Below are 2,210 nucleotides of genomic sequence, written 5' to 3'. Positions count from 1 at the left end.
GCTAGTTACAAAAAGTATCTTACATCACATAGTTTCAGTTTTAATATTATGCTATAGCCTAAAAACTACTTACCACACTACTGGGCTTTTATCCCCAATAATCTTGTTCTGTTTGTGCTGAATAATAAGTTTTGCACCTTTAAGACTTGTTGCAGAGAGTGAAGAGGGGAGAGAAGAAGCATGCAGTTTGTTTTCAGGCACTGCACTCACTCCTCCACATTCCTGCTCCTGGACTGTGTTGTCTGCAGATGGACAGACAGTGGGACAGAGCTCTCCTTTGCTTTTAGTTAGTTTTAGCTGGCTGAGGCAAAGAAGTTCCCCGGACTGTGAGTTCTTTTTCCTTTTTCTTTGGACTTGTTCAAACCTGCTCTGGACTGAACACCCAGAAGAGCACCGGCAGTTCACACCTGTGGCCCACCGGGCCGGGCCTGGGCCGCGGCATTTCCAGCACCGGAGGGACTGATAAGAGAGTGAGTGAGCTGAACTGCAATCTGGGGAGGGGGCTTTCTCAGTTTGTTATCTCTTTTGGAGCAGCAAGGGGTTTTATTGTTTAATATTGTTTAGGTTTTATTGTTTAATAAACAGTTTTTTTCCACTTTTCTCCAAGGAGGTATTTTCTCCTGGACCGGTTGGGGGGAGGGGCCGATTGAATCTGCTTTCCTAGAGGAGCCCCTTTGGGGGTTCTCTCCCAAATTTGCCCTGAACCAGGACTTACTGAAAAGAGATTAATATAGCATAACTTTTCAGCGTAACACATATAGTATTCATTTTAATATTTGCGAAGAGCTAATATGCATTTTTCACATCTATTAAGTGCATTTTGGTCTTTGAGCAAAGACAACTTTATGAATGGGTTTGTTTGTTTTCGAGGCAGAATTTATTCAAATAGCTTTTTTAAACAAACATTTGTTATGCACTATTGGGACTTTTTCTTCAGTTATTTCATGCAGGGGTTCAGATTGGGCAGGATTTGTTTGGTTAATGGAACTTTGGGTGTTAACTAATAATGTGGTTTTTGTTAGATGTTGTTTTAAATTTTTGAATTATTTTCCACTCTATGTTTTTAAGGTGATTTTAAAGTCTATTGTACTTTGCTACTTTGTTTGTAGCTGGTGTATGGTAGGGGATATGGTATATCCATTCAATGCTGTGTTCTTTAGTTTAGCCATTTATAAGGTTGTTTTTGAAATGAGTCTTGTTGTTTGATTCAGTCTTCTTAGGGGTACTATGTCTTTAAAGGATTTGTTTTTAAGGCTTAGGATGGTGTTACGGCCTGTAGTGTGAGGTATAGGGTAGGTTTTTAATTACTTTGTGGTGGTTTTTACTATGGTGAGTACATAGCGTTTACCTTCTTGTGCTTGGGACAATGTGATGCAATCAATTTGTTAGGCTTTCTCATATTTATATTTAGACTACTGCCTCCCATATCCTAGGGGCTTCTCTTGCTTAGCCTTCTTGATTGCAGCATCCATTTTACAGTTATGGAAAACTTGAGGAATACTGTCTATGTTTAGATTTATTTTTTGGTTTCGTGCCCACTTATAGGTGGCATCTTTATTCTGATGATTTGAGGCATCATGAGTCCGTTAAGCTAGGAACAATTTTTTTTGTGTTGCCAAAAAAGTTTATTTTTGACACTTATTTTTGCAGCCTGATTTACTTGTTTGTTGTATCGGTGCTCTTTATTAGCTTTATTTTTGGGGACATGGGCATTTATATGGTGGATTTTTACAGATAGATTATTTTACTTCGGTAGTGATGGCTTTTTACTCATTAGTAGTCTAGGTTGATTTTCTTCTACATTTTCAGTTAGCTTTTTAAAATTTTTCTAGTTAACTTCACAGAGCATTGGCTACTATTCATGAATCAGTGTAAAGGTAGAGTTTTGGCCACTTTTTTTTTTTTAAATAATGTTTAGGGTTATTTGAATGGTTTTGAGTTTAGCAAGTTGGTTTGATTTACTTTTTCTTTTAGTAGCTTCTGCAACTTGTCATGTTGGGCTCTATATGGTTGTTTTTAATTTTTGTTTTATTTTTATGATGTGAAAAGAATCATTAGTAAAAAGAGCATAGCATGTTTTTTCTGTTGACAGTTGTATGGTGGAGTTTTTTAGCACGTTACTTGCTTTTGTTCGTCTTCATTAATGAGACTAAAATTTTCACTTTTGGGTCAATTTGTAATTATTTTAAAAATTTTAGGGCTCTTCAGTT

Source organism: Melozone crissalis, unplaced genomic scaffold (assembly GCF_028551555.1).
Source record: "Melozone crissalis strain CALT ecotype California unplaced genomic scaffold, PUWL_Pcris_2 ptg000069l_1, whole genome shotgun sequence".
In the NCBI taxonomy this organism is placed as follows: domain Eukaryota; kingdom Metazoa; phylum Chordata; class Aves; order Passeriformes; family Passerellidae; genus Melozone; species Melozone crissalis.
Note: the sequence above shows the minus strand (reverse complement) of the source record.